This window comes from Acipenser ruthenus, chromosome 2, assembly GCF_902713425.1.
Source record: "Acipenser ruthenus chromosome 2, fAciRut3.2 maternal haplotype, whole genome shotgun sequence".
NCBI classification, from domain to species: Eukaryota; Metazoa; Chordata; class Actinopteri; order Acipenseriformes; family Acipenseridae; genus Acipenser; species Acipenser ruthenus.
Window position 1 is genome coordinate 40,044,691 of NC_081190.1, and position 18,436 is coordinate 40,063,126.

At 37.9% G+C, this 18,436-nt stretch overlaps 1 protein-coding gene across 2 annotated transcripts in view; it reads left to right on the forward strand.

The window, feature by feature from the left end:
* The first annotated feature begins 1,575 nt into the window (after positions 1-1,575).
* Positions 1,576-18,436, forward strand: part of LOC117409370 (disabled homolog 2-like) — a 57,128-nt gene continuing 40,267 nt past the window's right edge. Inside the window, exon 1 of one of the 2 annotated variants that reach the window (XM_034015314.3) lies at positions 1,576-1,766. The gene's annotated coding sequence lies outside the window, so the exon portion shown is untranslated. The remainder of the gene's footprint in view (positions 1,767-18,436) is intronic. The other variant, XM_034015313.3, reaches the window with a different exon arrangement.

Consider the following 18,436-nt stretch of genomic DNA (forward strand, 5'->3'; position numbering starts at 1 on the left):
TTTCTTTCATTTGACAAACATACTCAATTAAATTATCGCCTGAACTACATTTCTCCTCCCAGGTTTCTTTTATGATATCCAAAATTCCCTGGGGTTGTCTCCCATATAGCAATTCAAAGGGGGAAAACCCAGTGGAACTTTGAGGTACTTCTCTAAAAGCAAACAGTAGATAGGGTAGCAACTTTTCCCAATCCTTACCATTGGCCTGCATCAATGTTTTTAACATTTGTTTCAACATTTTATTAAATCGTTCCACAAGCCCGTCCGTCTGTGGATGGTAAACCGAGGTCACTGTTTTCTTAATTTGGCACAACGTGCACAGCTCTTTTAATATAGAGGCTATGAAAGGCGTTCCCTGATCCGTGATCACCTCATTCGGAAAACCCACCCTGCTAAAAACCTGTAGGAGAGCTTGCGCTGTATTCTTGGTGCTGGGGATTCTCAACGGAATTGCTTCTGGGTACCTGGTTGCATAGTCTACAATAACTAGAATGTATCAATGACCTGAGTTTGTTTTTTCCAGGGGTCCAATCAAATCCATCCCAATACGAGTAAACGGGATGTCAATAATGGGTAGTGGTATTAAAGGAGCTGGTGCCGTTTTTTTCTCCGAAACCAGCTGACACTCTCTAATTTGCTTACAGCGATTAAGAATATCTTGATAAACTCCTGGCCAAAAGAATCTATTCAAAATTCTTTCTCTTGTCTTATGTGCACCCAGATGACCCCCCAACACATGACTATGAGATAAATAAAAAATCAATTCTTTAAACTTATAGGGAACCAGTAACTGTTCCAACCAATCCCCTTGCTCTGATTTTGTCACACGGTATAATAAGTCATGTCTGGTAATAAAATGTGGAATGGGTAAGCTGTCTCTAGTGTTTTCATAATTGTCATCAATTTCATAAACTTGTTCAAAAGCAGCGCATAAATTTGGGTCTGCGAGTTGCTCTTTCCTGAAATCCATTTGGAAGACAGGTAATTCATTCTACATGTTTACTGACACCTCTCTTTCTCCTATCACAGCTTCTGCTATTCTAAGTCTTTCCTGCCTCTGCACTTGTCTCTGCACAATAAGAAGTGTTTACCAACCAGTTTGTTTACATTGTTTTCCCAGTTTTACTGACCAATCCCTTACGATATATATTTGAAGTTACCCTAATCCTGAAGCAACTACATGCTGAATAGTCGCCTATTCATTTTGCTTTTAGTAGCTTAGTCACTCGTGTGTTATTGTTCAAGGGGTTAACTGACATTTTAGGGTTAACTGACATTTTCTGGTTATACCTTTATGTGGTCCAATGCCCTCACTCACATATTATATTTATCTTGGATGCTGTTTCTACTCCACCAAATGGAGTAACAAGTTCCATATGTGGAATTTTTTTTTTTAAGAACAATTTTTTTTTTAAAGCACAGAAATGTTTTGAAGGATTGCAGCACAGAGCGGCAGAATACCGTTATACACCTCATTTAGTGTTTGACAAGGCAGGCACTGTTAAAAGCTGGGCACAAGGCCAGCTTTCTCCACCTAATACTGCACTAACTAGACTTAGAAAAAATACAAAGTTTTTACAGTATTGTTTCTGGGTTACATGCATTTGGAAGCCAGACTCTTTTTGTGCTCCCTTGTAAAACGACAGAGGAAAACACGCTGTGAGCTTTGAATCATCTCTGACAGGAAATACCAGAAAAAATAACACAAGGGAATAATATAGCACCTATACCAGTGTATTGGGAGACTCGATCAAAACATAGATAAGGTAGGTAGAACTATTGTCATGATCTGTGCAGGGTTGTCATGATCAACAGGGTTGTACTGTGTTTATATCTTAAGGCTTGCGTTTCACAGCTGGCACATTCTTAAGGTGTTTTTCTGTTTTAATAACACATAACTTCGAGTGACTTTGAACAGTAGATTTAGTAGGACATTTTAGTGGCACTGGAAACAGAACTCTGTGTTTAGTTTAGGAAAACGTAAACCTTGCTTGTTAGTCAAATAGCTTTAAAAAAACAACCTACAGGTTCTCATTATTGAATACTATGTATGTATGTATGTATGTATGTATGTATGTATGTATGTAATATTCAAAATAATTAAAGCATACCTAATAATGTTAACACGTTTATTACAAAGCTGATATAATTATTTTTGTTCTACAAGCTATAGTCGGCAATGGGTCCTATTGATAAAATTCTGATGAATTAAACACAATTTAATTAATCAAACTACTTTAGACTATTATTTACAAAGCCAACTATACTCTATAAAGATATTCGTGAACAAGGAAAACACAAATCTGAAAGAATAAATATAGTCGTGTGAAGTAACTAAACTAGTAAGACTAGTAAGAAATAGGTCTTAAAGCTATGAAGATTGCCAAGTAAGATTTCAAGTCAGAAGTGCACAGCATGTGTTTCATATTTTGGAACAACATGCACTGCCAGATATCATTGAGATCATTTTATTTCCTTTGTACCCTGGCTGGTTACCATAGAGAGAGAGACTGAGATTAAATTCATAACTTAACCATTCATATATTCTTCAGTTTTTTTTATATTTAGAATGGAAAAGTATAGGAGCAGCAACCAAAAGTGTTACAGAACACCCTGCAGTGTTTAGAAGAAACACATTACTATATCTTTGCTGTATCTCGTGGTGTCTATATTGCTCAATTTGTTTAATTTTCCCTCGACAGTTTGATATTGACATTATAGGTAAATCAAATAGGGAATTGCTTCTTTTTTAAACTTTTACTGGGAACATTAGCCAAGAGAAAGTGAGTTTTTCTTCCAAACATCGCAGTGTATCCAGTTCATGCTCCCTCCTGCAACAATCCTGGTGCTCTGATTGAAATGAGTGATGTATTTGGGGGAATAGAAAACCAGAAGTGTTGCAGGAGAGTGCTTAATCTGGATACACTGCGATGCTTAGAAGACATTTTTTACTAAGTAAATATATTGAGAAATGTAAATCTTTTTTTTTTTTTGTGCACCAAGGACTTTGCTGCCAATCATCTGACATTATTTTTGGTTTGTATTTTCGTGCTCCACAAATGTCATACAGCGACTACTGCTCTCTGTACTCCTGACTCTGTAAGTGCGGCCACTAAATAGACCGATGCGCTCATTGAGACCCTCATTATCATAATTATCATTATTTGTGTTGAGTAATTTACATTGCTCTTAAGCTTACCTAGGGCGCAGTGCAAAATAATTGCCTGGCCGCAATGCAATTAGAATTTTGCATCCGTAATTATTTGCACTGCACTTATACTTACATCACCCCCTATGTCAAATTTGTCAAACAGGTTTTTTAAAATGTTTGCAGTATAACAAACAAACAACTCTTAATAATTTACTGGACATATGTGGCAAGGTGTGTTGCAGTCACAACATGGCAAATAGTAAATTGTAATCATTACAATACATGCAAATTTACGAAAGTCATAAGGTGTAAAACTTTTTTTAAAAAGCAACTGAAATTACATAAAGGCTTTTTATAAAAGAATAGTGAGTGTTAGTTGGAACAAAACTGACATAATATATGTAAAACGTTGTGTTAGATAAATTACTTGAAGCCCAATGCAGGGAAGACGTCAGTGGCCTCCTTCCATTTGAGCAACACTGAAGCCTTGAGGTCACTCAAGGTCAAATTCTGTGGTGTCCCCCTTAACCATGACCACAAACCCCGATATCTCTGAGTCACCCTCGACCGAACTCTTAGCTATCGCTATCATCTCAAAGCCACCAACAAGAAGATGAAATCCAAGATCAACATCGACTTACAGGTGGCAGGGAGGCTGTGTGGTCCAGTGGTTAAAGAAAAGGGCTTGTAACCAGGAGGTCCCCAGTTCAAATCCCACCTCAGCCACTGACTCATTGTGTGACCCTGAGCAAGTCACTTAACCTCCTTGTGCTCCGTCTTTCGGGTGAGACGTAGTTGTAAGTGACTCTGCAGCTGATGCATAGTTCACATACCCTAGTCTCTGTAAGTCGCCTTGGATAATGGCGTCTGCTAAATAAACAAATAATAATAATAATAATAATAATAATAACATCAACCAAATGCTGGCAGGGACTTCCTGGGGATGTGATGCTGGGACCCTTCGGACATCAACGCAGGCCCTGGTCCGTTCTACGGCGTACTGTGCCTGTTTGATGCAACAGCTCTCACACTGGGTTCGTTGATACCCAAATCAACGTTGTGCAGCGTGTGGGAAGCGGCTCCCTAAAATCTACACCACTGCCGTGGCTGCCATTTTGCGAACATCCCGCCATCGAACATCTGACAGGATGCTGCAACACTTAGGGAGTATAAGAAAATCTTAGAAAATCTAGATCTCCCTTTGCACACCGACATCAAATCCCTGCCACCTGTAAGTCGAGACGGCCATTCTGGACATGCTTCGGCTCTTCTGTCGGCTGGAAAGGACCCTGCCACTCAATGGCGCGAAATGTGGGAAAACAGTGTTGTCCCAAACAAGGACCTTATTGAATATCCTACGAAGGAACAGCCTGGTTTCTCCTTGTCCCAATGACAGTGGACTGCTCTCAACTGCGCCCGAACAATGCATGGGAGGTGTGAATATTTCTTCCATAAATAGAAGATCAAGGACTCACCAAGCTGTGAATGAGGTGAGGTGCAATCCAGGCACATCACTGATGATCGCACAATGCACACGTATTCTGGCGGAACAAGTGGACTCCACGAAGCTACCCCGGATGCCGTGGAATGGCTTACAAAACTAAAATTACAACTGTAGCCCATTGCTTTTCAAACGCCATACGAAAGAAGAAGAATACAGTGTTTTCTCCTCCCTTTTTTTCTTAACTCTAAAGTTCCTGTGATATTTTGTTTCTGTATGCTACTGAAAACTTTATTTCACCCTTTAAAATGTAAATGTCCCTCTTAATGACGCAGAAAAAATAAATAAATAAATCAATAAATAAATAAACTACCAGGGAGTAAAATGTAATCCCTCTCCTATCTAATGATGTGAGTTTCCTACGATACAGCAAAGTATGGTGGCCCAGTAAGTCAATACAATGAAGCGTGTTTATTGTATTTACCTGATAACAGGCCCAAAAAGACACTTCAGACGCCCCTGTGCATAATATGTATTATTATTATTATTATTATTATTATTATTATTATTATTATTATTATTATTATTATTAATAATGTATTTAAAATATGACGTCGAAGAGCCCTTTTGTTTAAATGTAGGACTGGCAGAAATGCTGTCCGCTATTTGTTTTGTTTTGTTTTAAATTCCTCGTGAAAATGGGTGACTATCAGCGACTGATTATTGAATTAACTGACAGTCACGAATCTTTCGTAAGTAAAGTGAAGAATGTGACATTAATAGCTGGTTAATCCCTCGGTCACCACTAATAGGTCTGTGTGAAAAAGGTACTTGTGTGTTTGCTTTGTTTTGGCCCTTGTGTCTGTTTATTTGTATTTGTTCTGAAAGTCTTTATTTATTTTGTTACTTTGGTATTTACTTAATAAATACACTGCACAGCCGCAAAGTTTTTAACCCGCGTTCCTACCTTTTGTGTTATCCTTCCTGGTTCTGACGTCACCACCCACACCACACCCCTCGCATCCTGACAGGTCCTTAAAGGGTTACTGAGATACAGGGGGTCATATTTTATCACTTGCAATTTTCAAGCCTTATTTGTTTTGTGTTAAAATATTTCTCATATCTTCACCACTGTCACTTCCACTCTCTGCCACCATTTTTTTCTGTTTGGGTAAATTAGTACAGTTTGTGCCACCACACAGGTCTCTCGATGGAAGATTTGTTTTCCTACAAGAACACCTGCTCTTGCCATCACACCTTGATTTTAACTTTAGAGGCAATAGTGAGAATGTTCTGTGCAATAGAAAGCGTTCTTTTCTTGTGTATCAGTCACCTGAACATGCTCAAATATTTCTGGTTCATCTGTTATACCAGTGCACCAAATTAGGAAATTGAAAATCTGGCAGTCTGATGTCAAATCCTGAGCTGAAATAGGAGAACCCAAACATTAAAAGTTGAAAAAAAAATAGTACAATAAAGTAGAACATAAATGTAGCCTATAACTAGAGGAAACATTCTTTCCTTCAACCAATCTGAATAAAAAAGTTTGCTTACAGTGTAATATTAAACTTAATAATTTATTCTTGTATTCACACTCTAGAGAATCTGCATTACAAGAAAATGGAAACAGAAAAAATAAAGACTACCTAATACATGGAAAAATGCAATTCAATGAAAACTGGTCTTTTAAAGCTCGAAGCCTTTCTACAGAACTGGAAACATTCCCTAAACTTTACATAACATAAAAGTGATACAAAATTAAATATCTGGCTCTCTGTGGCCAGGATTGCTCTGACTGGTGTGAATCTTTTATAGCAGCAACAAGGATTTGTGCAGCGTTTTAATTTAGTCATGAGCTGAGCTAATGTATAAACATCCAGCCATTTCTTCATTTTTTTATTCTTATGTGCTGGGTTGGGAGGCAATTTAATTATAGGTTGGCCATCAGTTTTGAACCTATTAAATGGAATTTAAAAAACACATATAATGTTCTGCAGGATAGATAGAGATGCATTTTACACAAAAAATATATATAATATAATATTTTTTTATCACAGTTGAATAATCAGAATGATATTTACTTAATGTCCAGTCAGTAACACTTCCATAATACACACATTATTTTAAACTAATAAGATAATGGGATTTATTATCAAAGCATTTGCAGTCCCTCGATTTACTTTCTAGTTAGTTTTCCATACCAAATAAACTGTGAATGCATTAAAAAAAAACACACAATATCAAAGAACATTGAAGCAATTATGTTTTTTTTTTATTTAACTTCACAGATAATATCTTTATCGATCTGTCATTACAAACACACAAATACTGTACTGTACAACAAAAACTTTACTTACTTTGTGTAGTTATCATAGCAGGACTTGTGGTACTGAAGCTCTGCTGCAATTATGTCCACTCCACAAATTTTCCTTAGTATATTTCCATTGCAGATTTAGCCTGTGCAATCTCGAAGTTTGGCGGCCTGTTGCTGGTTTGACAGCAGTGTAGTTTTACTGTATTTCTTTTACCAATTCTGGCGGTCTTCTATTTCGATTTCCCACAGAAAATCCATTCGTTCTGGAAGAGGTTGCCTTGAGAAATGTTCATGTCACCTTTTTCAAAAAGGGTTCTCTAGACGGGTGAACACAGGTTACAGTCTTGATCCTTTGCTTTACAAATTCAAGCACTTTCGATCAGAGTTTTATTAGCGAACCTGCCAATGAAATCCTGCATTACCTTTTAGAGCAGGGGTTCCCAACTCCGGTCCTGGAGAGCAGGTGTCCCTCCTGGTTTTCGTTCTAGCTTCTAATAAGTGCTTAATTGGTCCAATTAAGTAATTTAGGGTACAACTGGAACAAAACCCAGGACCGGAGTTGGGAACCCCTGTTTTAGAGGCTTTAGGTTCTCATCAGCCACAGAAACAACGTGAAATGCACAAATAAAAGACTGTGGTAGAGAAGCATCAATGGGCGCTGCCATGTTGTTTACTATTTTCATGCGTGGCCTGTGATTAGTTCATTTGACTTAATCACCGAAACAAATAACCTGACAGTACTGTTGTGTGTAGGAACTAGACCCTCTGTTTAAAGTATGTTTTACATTTTATGTGCAAGCTAATTAACGTAAACATGATATGAGATTTTGGCAACAGCCTATCTGTCGGCATCTCTGTTATGCCTTTATTAAGCTCTGTACGCAAGCCTGTTAACCTTGTAGTATCTTATGTTGTATGCTTATAGGCAGACCATGGTACCCGAGAAAGGAGACCAGAACTCCAGGTAATTAGCTTAACCAACTAAACTGACATTTTATTTGTGTTACTGCGCATACATGCAGGATTCCACTAACATCACATCTCGTGTCATCACTAATGAATTGTACTTCCTCTCAAGCCGGATATTACACACCTGACTGCACAGTGTGCAAAACGCTTGTATGAAAGCCATTTTATGAGCTGCTTCCTGACTTTGGTTTTGGCAGTTACTGAAAGGAAAATCACATTTGACACATCATTAAATATTGTATTTGCTTAGAGTTTAGAAACTGAAATCTACTTTGGCTTTAAAAAAGAAAAGACCACTAATGTGGGTGTAGAAAAAAAAAAGGTAACGAGACAAACATGTTTCTTTTTTGCGGAAAGTAACTGTAATATTATTACTCCCATTAAAAATCCAACATATTATATTACCTCATTATTGACAAAAGTAATATTATTACAGTAACGAGTTACCCTCAACTTTACGGTAACATGTTATTTAAAGAATAAGTCGCGGGATTCTAAAAAATATAGCGTTACACGTTCCCCCTGTTTAAATAGCATACCTGTAATTTTTATTTTCGTTGTTAACATCCTGACGGCGTTTTACACTTATAAATTTAAAGTTTGTTTCAAAGCTCTTTTCAAAATGGCCCCTCTAGTGCACTGATAGTGTAAGGATTATTGCCCACATTGTGAAACAGGTAACACAGCAATAACGATCCATGATGTGGTATGGAACAGAAAAGCCTGAGGACTTGTCGTTATGTTTATTTTTTTTAATTGCTCTTTCTGCAGTATTTAGAGGACAGATTTCAAACCCCAGTGCACTAGAGCAGACATTTTGAAAAGAGCTTTGAAACAGACAAAACCCTGCTACTTACTCTTTAAGTAGCGGGTTACCCCCAGCTCTGATAGTAAATATACATGAAACTGGTAATTATTTGTGCTCTATCCAAGATGATCACAGATTTATATTTGTACCTAGTTTCTCTCTTTTAATAGTTTAAACCTTCCCAGTTCCATTTTATCCATAAATACAAGATCTAGTTTGGTTAACACATCTTTTGACTTGGGTCTACAGTAGGCATCTGAATATCTGAATCCTAACGATGCCACTAATCCATGGTCGTCGGGGCATGGTTGAAGAATGTTTTTTTTTTTTTTTTTATGCTATAGAGCAGGGGTCTCCAACCCTGGTCCTGGAGAGCTACTGTGGCTGCTGGTTTTCATTTTAACCAATCTCTCAGTTACTTAATTGAACCAATTATTGGCTTAATTAGTCAAGATTAACAGGTGTTCTAGATCTTTAGCCACTAATGATGTAAAGACACCTATAAAACCTGCTGGATAGGGGCTCTCCAGGACCAGGGTTGGATACCCCTGCTATAAAACTATATTTCTCAATACTAACAAATATATTTTTGCATTCCACAAGTCCTTTCATGTTTGTCAGACCCCAAGACTCTGTGTATTTTCTTTTTGTTTTATAATTGTTCAGTTCATCTTAGCTGTTTCCAGACAGGAAGCATGTTCCCCTTTAGCCAAGTTATCAGGGCGTTCACCATGCTACAGTTTGGATGTAAATGATGTGGGCTTCCTCTAGCTTGGCAGTTCTGATTGTTTTTGCTAAATCTGCATTAATAGAGGGTGACAGCAGATCACCTCCAGCTGGTCTGCATATGCTGGTTCTGACCCACAGCTCCAGGAGGGGGACATTCAGTCACTAGCAGCTCTGGCCTGAATTCTTAGTTCATGAATGACCACAAGCACATCCTGTTTAGTTTCTACTTAAAACAGAAGTTAAAGCTTCAAAATGAGTTACCTTATTTTCAGTTCAGCAATGTGATATGCAAAATAGCTTCTCCCTAAATTTGTAGCTGAATTTTACTTTAACACACTGAAAAAACATTAATCTGGATACAAAGCAGAAAAGAAAACTTGAAATGTAATAATAAATATTGTACGGCTTTCAACTCTGAAAGTATGGGTTCTGTTCCATCTTATGTGAAACTTTTCTGCCTCGTAGCACTGCAATTCTATTAATTTTCATATCGAGTTCTGTGGTTCTGACAATTTCAGAGTTTGAATTACATCATCTTCTGGAATGTTTTTTTCTTGGTGATGGGAAGGCAATTTCTTCATTTAGGCAGGAACAAGATATCTAACTGCATCATTTTAACCCTCATATAATGCTGAGAATGTGGCTATAGAGTTGTGATTTTCTGTGTACATCTTCATTACCCCAAATTAGGAAAAAAAATATATATACAATTGTAACATGTAAGGCTCTTGGCTCACAGGCCTCAACAGAAGACAGTACCATTGGTTTTGGAGGAGCCATAAGATGGTTGTTGAAGGTTATACTAAATCCTTAAATATGCCTTGGGTTATTTGAAAATGTTATTCCTAAATGTCACTCCAGACTATTTTAATTGAATTTTGACAAAACAAACATGTCCTGAGATCGGAAAATAGCTACTTAGAAATCAGGATACATGCAGTCTGGATGCCCTTTCTCATTGCTGCATTTGTTACTTTAGAAGTATTGCAGATGAGCAACCATATATTGTCTTTATCTTTGTTAATGCCAACATTCAGTCAATGTTTTTTTTTTTTCCTTTATCGTTGAGCATGGCCCCACCGGGTCGGTATGATATAAATAACCTCATGTACATATCGTGGGTGGTGTGTTGACCATGGGGTGAGGTAACAGTGAAGAGCAATGCCAACACCACTTGTATCTGGAGCTAGCCACTGGAAACAACCACAACAATATAAAATGATCTGCAGAGGATGTTAACCTCCTGTAGTCTTTTGAAAGTGCTGATGGAGAAAAGATGCTGAAAATGCATACAATTCTGCACACAGCTAGAGGATCACCTTCTTTTTGATGAACTGACTGAAATATTTTCTTACCAGCCAGTGCTCCATGCTTTTTATAGTTATTATTAGTGTGGAATTGTTACACAGTTTATAGTGTGAGACAGATTAAGTTCCACTATAAGGACTGTTCTGTGGCCTATAAGCCTTGTTACGTTTTTTAAACAACCCTTTTCTTTATATATGTGCCAACGAGCACCAAGAGGCCTGACTTCCTAAGTATATTGTATTACAGCACAGCATCCAGACAGTACCGTAAGCTATAGAAAGGCTGTCAGCTCTCATTGTTAGACTTTCTGCACCATGGGATAAAGCACTGGATGATGGTTTATGTTGGAAAAATGTGACACTGATGGACAGCAGAGTGCTGAGTTGGAGGATGGGAATATCGTAGAGCCTGGTCAAGGTTAGCTGCAGAGGTTTTCACTGCAAGTCCCTGTGGTGCAGTTCTGGCCCAACTCTGGAACATTATAGAGCTGCCTTTGCAGTGACCAATATTTATAGTTGAGGGAGCCCACAGCTGGTTCTAAATGAGCAAGAACAGGAAGGAATGATGCATAATGCTCTGGTATGGTGCCCTGCTGTTGTCCATATGGAGGTTTCATGCTCTTGTCAACCAAACAGATGCTCAACTCAAAATGATTACTAAATCATTTTAAATAAGTGATAACATACAGTAACTAGATCAGAGTAAAAAAAAAGATAAAATAATGGACATACAGCTATATTGTTTGAGTGATTATTATTTTCCTCATTGAATCCACTGAAAGCTACATTCAAAAGGCTTCAGCTAAAGTGACCTGTTTATGTTCTTTAATTAACTTGGTTTGTTTTGGTAGCATAAGGCATAACATTGTTCAGCATCTAGGCATTTTTGCAAGGTTTGAGAAAAGGGCACAAAGTTTAAGAGGTTAAAACATTAGTTTTCAAGAAGCTGCGCCCCCAATTATGTTCAAAATAAGTAAATGATCTTCTCTTTCATGTGGTATATTCGAATGTGCCCTTTTTATACTGAAAATTAACATGGTGGGCTGGTTTTGATATCCCCTGATGTGGATTCCTTTTTATTCGGGTTTCAATCAGCTGTGTTGCTATTAAATCCCTGGCTGAAAACTGGTTGACTCATCACTCAAATATGAACGAGTAACAGTCTGTAGCTCATGAAATACAGAGGTTATTTAGTGAAATTAAAGTCAATGTTGGTAGTAATCACAAGTTTTCTGCTTTGGCTAACTACTGCTGAATGGTGGTTAGGGGTATATACAGGAACCCCCTGCTGGTCCTTGATCCAGAATGTACTTTCTAACTTTGGATGAATCACTCCTCAGGGACTATTGAGCAAGCTCATTTGCACAAAATGGAGGAGTTGTTTTGCCATAATTTCTCCACTGATTGTGAACACTTGCTGTGTTAAATTCTGAGTTGTGACCTTTGCCTTTACCCAGCAGGGGACACAAAGACTGATTAAAACTCAGGAATTCAGCTAACTCTGTAAGACAGTTTTTGGTTTGCAAGATACTCATTGTATAAGTTCAAAAGAATGCGGAGGGTGTAATGTATTCCTTAACCCTTTTCAACAGGACCTCTTTTGTAAATGCCTTTAGTTGCCTTTTGGAAATACAAAGGCAGGACATTTTTAGAGAAAGTATATCACGTGCCTCTTCAGGGAGGCGGCATCCGGAAATGGTTGGAGGGTGTGGCTGCCTAAGAAGTAGTCCAACTACGTTATTTCGAATTTCACCTAAAAATAGTTATATTATTTTACCAGCTGTGTTTCCACAGCAGCATGTAGGTTCTTTACATTTGGAAGAAGGAGGACAGAGAACAAGGTATGCTATAATCACACACAACGGACCACAATATATCAAACAGGTAATTTATTCAAGGAGTTTTCATTTAAAATTAAAGTCAGGGCAGCCATTACACACAAACTACAAAACCATCAAATAAAGCAAGGTCAAACCCTTGAGGTTATAGCGCTGAAGCAAGTTATACAATAGAGTCAGTTGATTTTTTATTTTTAGAGGACTCATACTTTAAAGTGTATGTGACAGAGAGCGAATGAATCCGAGTCAACAATCTCCCTCCCGACCTGTGAGGGCACGGTATAGCAGGAACAGTGTGCCCCGGACTGGATGAGCTGACAGTTCATTCCAGGGTCAGTCGGAAGTCGGCCATCCAAAAAGGGAGCAAAGCCACAATACTAGAAGTCTGCTCCTTGCTGCGGTAGGCGATGTGTCAGTCATGGATTGGAGGAGACGTGATTGCACTCGCTACCAAACGCGGTGTGACTGAAGGTATATCAGGATGTGGCTGAGCAATCTGTTCCTGTGTTATGGTTATGGAATGACCTGTAAAGGACGAGCAAAACCAAAAGTAACCGTGAGTGTTTTGTATTTGTGTTTGTTATTAACTGTTTATTTGTAATTAATTAGACGGATAAGCAAACCAGTTAAGCCAGCATCCAACCCGGATTACAAACACTGTACCAGTCATACTTAACTGTGTATTCACCACCAGCATGGGAGCACCGCGAAAGGACGCAGAGCCGTGCCGGGACATTGCCTTTGTGTATTATTATTTCGGGACTGATTTGTTTCGCTGTGCAATTACACATTGCTGTGTTGTTGCCAGCATTATTATTTAACGGTGCCAAACCGTGAAAACAAATTAAAGAAACTGTTTGGACTGTGAACACTGTTTGTTGTCATTGTTTGAGCACTGCATCACCTCTACACCTGCGCACTGCAAGCCACTGCCACAGTGTAATATCACAGTCATTGTATAGTTCCACCAGTTGTCTTAATATTCAATGCAAAGTTTAATAGTCCAATATAATATATATAAAATAGCATTTCTAGTCAGATACCCATAATTATACAGTTTCTCATTCATCTAAGAGAGAGGTTTCAAACTCAGTATACTCTTGTAGGAAAAGTGCACCTTCAGGTCACCTCCACTAAGGCATCCTCCCATTACACATACGCACACAAACAACCAAACATACTATATCCCAGTAAGACTGCATAGAGTAACACAAACATGAATGAATGAAAAATGGTCTGGTAAAAAAAAGGCATTGACTGAAAACTTAAGGTCAACTATTGGCGGCTGCATTTAGCTCCATCCATACTATGAAATGTTTGGTTTCATTTACTGCTCTAACAAGAAGCTCATTATCCTTCAGTGTGAATTGTTCCTTTAATATTGACTACTGTGAGCCTTCATGCTCCTCAGAAATACTGAATTGAACTTGTGAATGTGAATGTGGCCTTTATCGGTAAGGCCATCCCATAAAAGAAGGTCTTGTGAATGAAACTTAAAAAACAGATGTCATATACAGTGATTAATAAAGAATGCTAGCTTATTCTAGAACACCTCATACAAGTTTTTGAGGTCATTTTATAATACTGTTCACTAGTAAACATTCCACCAACACATATTGAAGTATTTTTTTTCTTTTTGTTTCCTTTAAAAAAAAAAAATAACCACACACATTATTGCCAGGTATATTGAAGTCAGAGCTGCTGTTCAAACAAGTGAATGAAAACAAGTTGTTAATAGTGTTGCACGTACATTGCCATAGTTACTGGACTCCACATTAGTCTAAATAAAGTGTGTCCTCAGCAAGGCAGCAATCAACAGACTGTTGCACTGTTTATAGACATGTCTGGAATGCCCTAAATTATTGTCCAGGCTTTCAATTAAAGCTTTTACTGCTACTTCAGATGTAATATTTTGACCAGATAAAACTTCCCATGCCTTATCCCTGTTGTTTAATTAAAGCTTGGGACTAGAACAAAGCTGGTCTCATCGTTACCTGTAGTGCTGGGATATATACGTTTTGTATCTGTGTATGACAGAAACCTACATTCGTTTTTTGCAACTTGTATTTATGACAAAAATAACTTGAAAATACAGCTTACAGAGGAGGTGTAAAAACCCTTTGCAGACAGTAATACACAGCAAAAAATACACAAGAACAGCATCTGATTGACTGTGTAATTCTTTCAAAATCTGTAGTCCTGAGTAGTTAATGCCATACTTCACTGAACTGGTCTGCCATTAACATGCTGCTTTACATGACCCTCTGTGTGTCTTCAAACATACAGTCCACTATGTACCACCAGTTCAGTAATCCTACAACATGAAGTCTTCTTATTGTTATTTCAGCATTTTGCAGGACATCTTGCATCCCTTTGACAGCACATGTTCAAAACAGTAGTGCATTAGATTCTGTAAACACCTCAGTTGTTACTTGCTTTTGCGCTCTGTGATTTTTATTGGACTTTATTCCTTGGTCATGATTTTCCATGGCATGCACGCACACACTGTTGAGGCAAATGTTCCAAGAAAGTCATAATTTTACCCCAAACCTTTAGCTTAATCCTAACCTTACAGTAACTATCAGATTGCAAAATTGCAATTCATTTCTCTAGTAGCACACGCACGCACGCACACACACACACACACACACACACACACACACAAAGGACTTTACTGTGTGCAGAAAATAATCCTCCTGAAAGTACCTCTTCCTCTTGAAATAATGCAGGTCATAGTTATAGTGGTTGTACACTGATTTTGAATTTTGTAGAATATATTTTCCTGAGTCATCTGGACATTGTCACATAAGCTGGAATACTTCTATGAGGACTTGCTTCATAACAGTTCTTACACTGCCTGCAGCTGTAGCTCATTTCAGACAGCTTACATATTTCCCTGTCTCCCTACAAGATTAATTTGTATACATACTGTACAATTTTAATGTGAGACTTTTTGCTAAAAAATATAAAGATGACAAATTTGCCAACAGAAAATGTAAATACTCAAGAAGATACGGTACAGTTTCCTATGTGATAATATCACACACTGTCAGCACACCACAGGAAGCACCAGGATTGTGGGACAGGAAGATATCTTCATCCATGATTCTCCATTGATAAGCAAATCTGTATATCCTTCCTACAACCCTAATGAAAAAGAAATGAACACAAATAAAGCAAAGAATGTAAGCACTGGTAATGAAAAAAATCTGTTTTAGTAACAGCTTGTTGGTGTGAGACCAATTGCTTAAAACAAACAAGCTGGTTAAGCCAACACTTGCTGTTAAGAAAGAAGCATGTGAATGTGATACTGCTGAATTATTTGACTGAGTCACACAGTTTGAAGCAACCAAAATAAACTTGTTTAAACAGACAGTTGTCTAGAGGTTTAGAGATAAGCAGAACAGGGGTTTGCTGTATACAAACTGACAACAGCTAGGCAGGGTTGTGGCAGCCATTACATTTTAAGGGTGCACTGTATGATATTTCTGGAACATTAAACAGGAACTAAAATCATAAATGACATACCTGCTGAAAGATGTCAAGACGCCCGTTGCCATCAGCTAGAAAGTTGATAAGTAGGATAATCATCTGAAGCCTACTGGCAGATCAATGATGAGACCTGGAAACCAAGGCATCAATCAGTCAGTCCCCACGTCTATAAATATGGTCCAGGATGTTGAGCATATTTTGGATACAACATGTGGGTGCCCATCATCCTACTACATACTCTTATCAGAGTTGGTGGCAGGGATTTATTGCAACCCTGTGTGGTCCATACTGCAATGCCTGCTGGATGTGCTTGAAGCAAAGGAGGGCCACATGCCTGGTATTAAAATCAGAGTGTTATTATTATTATTATTTATTTCTTAGCAGACGCCCTTATCCAGGGCGACTTACAATTGTTACAAGATATCACATTATACATTATTTCACATTATACAGATATCACATTATACATTATTTCACATTATACAGATATCACATTATTTTTACATACAATTACCCATTTATACAGTTGGGTTTTTACTGGAGCAATCTAGGTAAAGTACCTTGCTCAAGGGTACAACAGCAGTGTCCCCCACTGGGGATTGAACCCACAACCCTCCGGTCAAGAGTCCAGAGCCCTAACCACTACTCCACACTGCTGCCCATAGTGTTGATATGTTTGCAAAGGCCAGATGTGATGGAGAGATATTTAATTTCAACAGGCCAATGAACTACAAATATCGTGTGATTTACACGTTACACGTTACATATATAATAACTTTTGAAATGTGTATCTTTTTCAAGCACATGCTAACAGTCGCAAATGTTTATTCGTATTACTTGCACCAGATTTACATTCCTTGAAGGATTTTGTTTATATAACATTTTAATGGTTCTGTGTGTCCCAGACCAGTGGCATCTATTAAAATAAAACACATAACATTTTGTGTGAGCAATCGTTAGTTATAGCTGCAATTTATTTATGCTTTGTCTAAGCCTACTACATAATATTTACAAAACCTTGGCCCTGAAAATGAAGCACAGTGCAGTATTTACTGAGACATAGGCATCTGTGATATCTAGTTAATAAAATAAAGAGCACTTGCAATATATACACTGTGTATAATGAGTATTCCATTGCATATGCATGCAGACAATAGGCTTTTACCATTACTGCAGTTAAAATAGTCTCTTTAAAATAACTGTAGGTAACAAAACAATTTCATAAATGTTCTTCCCATGAACATCTGTCCATTATATACTGTAGGTCTCAAATGTGCAGTTCTGAAAGAAACACATGCATTACCAAATATGTGCTATATTTTTACTTTAAAACCTGAAATGCGGAACTACAGTAAGTTAAAGAAAGTTTGCAAGCCATGCTTTTAGACTGTCTTTCACATCCTGGGTCATTTCATCTGGAGGGTGAAACAGTCCCTACCCCTTCACTGGCGTCTATCTTTACAATCATAGGCTGCGGATGTGGGGGGAGGGGGCATATATTTTATCCAATCAGCTGCTTTCCCTTGTTTTGGCTTTTGTTTTTACCCTTTTGTCAACATTGATGGTGTTGGATGACATAACATATATACTTGTATAAATAATAATTAATTTTACTTTTCAGTCTGGACAGCTTGTCTTGTCTCTGGGGAAACAGTTTTGTTGGCTCCCAAGTAATTTTCCATTGTCCACATGATGCAAGAACCCCAACTGATGTTTAAATATACTTGTCAGATAATATGCTGGTCACACTAATGTAATGTCAGCTTTCAAATGAAATATGAATCTGTATTTTACTTCTTTTTCTGGTATTGTTAGCATGCTGTATGGTTCAAAGTGTGTGTGTGTGAGTCACATCAGTTCCAGCTACTCACACAGCACACCCTCTGTGGTTCCAGTCCTTCACAGGAGACTCACTAAAGATGCAAACATTTTCTTGTGTGACCACGGGGGGAGAAGTCTTGGCAATAAATAGAACCATAAAAAGGTCCTCTTAGTTCAGCTATCCCTGGTATATCATTTATAAAAGTAAGTGTCACAAAGAGACAACCTCAATAGGATGTGGTAATTTGGGATTCTTCTGAAAAACATTACCAAAGGAAACTCAAAGAAGCCAAGGGGAAGTAACGTTCTTCCATCTTCCACTCAAATCCATGTTATAGCACCCATTGCAACACTTAAAGCAGAAGTTAACATAACAGACTTTTCCAGGGTTTTGGGCCTATGACACAGAATATGAGCGCCAACCTACTTTTCCTGGAAGAGAAACACAATCTGAAAGTATCCATTGCCTGACCCCCAAACAGCTCATCTGTACAAACTGTTTCTGTTTTTAATGTTTGTTTTGACCAGTGTGGTAGTGACTACTCTTACCCGACACAAGTTTTTGA